At 34.3% G+C, this 645-nt stretch overlaps 1 non-coding gene across 1 annotated transcript; it reads left to right on the top strand.

Moving 5' to 3' along the window:
- Positions 1-251: 251 nt before the first annotated feature.
- On the top strand, positions 252-370 carry LOC138351218 (5S ribosomal RNA). Its single transcript, XR_011222369.1, has one exon. It is a non-coding gene; the product is annotated as a 5S ribosomal RNA (ribosomal RNA).
- Positions 371-645: the final 275 nt, after the last annotated feature.

The raw sequence follows: 645 nt of genomic DNA, 5'->3' as shown, positions 1-645 counted from the left end.
TATTACAAAAGAAAATCCACAAATTCATTAGAAATTGGCAGGGCAGGCTGAGGAAGTAGGTAGATGTAAAATGTCTGTAAATGGCGAAAGAACATAAACCCAAGACTGAATAAACGATGTTAAATATCCATGCCAAGGAGACAAAAATATGTTAGGATACAATTACCATTAAGACACCACAAGAAGGTCCGTATCCTGCCGTGATGACTAAAAAGAGTTGGTTATTAGCCACAATGTGTAGGCAGTCTCATGCCAACGGCCATACCACGTTGAGAACACCGCTTCTCGTCCGATCAGCGAAGTTAAGCAACGTTGGGTTTGGTTAGTACTTGGATGGGTGACCGCCTGGGAACACCAAATGCTGTTGGCAATAATGTTTTTTGTTTTGTTTTGTTTTGTTTCGTTTGTTTTTGTTTGAATGGCTGGCTCCACGGGAAATTCACGGAGTTGTGTGGAATAAGGCCTGGTAAAATGAATTAATATGTATGTCATGTTTAAAACAAACTCGCTTAATATAGTGTGTGAGGCTTTATACAAAAACAAACAACCAAAACAAAACATGTTGTTTTATATATATATATATATATATATATATATATATATATATATATATATATATATATATATATATATATATATATATAT

Source organism: Procambarus clarkii, chromosome 48 (genome assembly GCF_040958095.1).
Source record: "Procambarus clarkii isolate CNS0578487 chromosome 48, FALCON_Pclarkii_2.0, whole genome shotgun sequence".
Taxonomy (NCBI): Eukaryota; Metazoa; Arthropoda; class Malacostraca; order Decapoda; family Cambaridae; genus Procambarus; species Procambarus clarkii.
The sequence above is the reverse complement of the archived record's forward strand: the minus strand, read 5'-3'. Positions and strand labels throughout refer to the sequence as shown.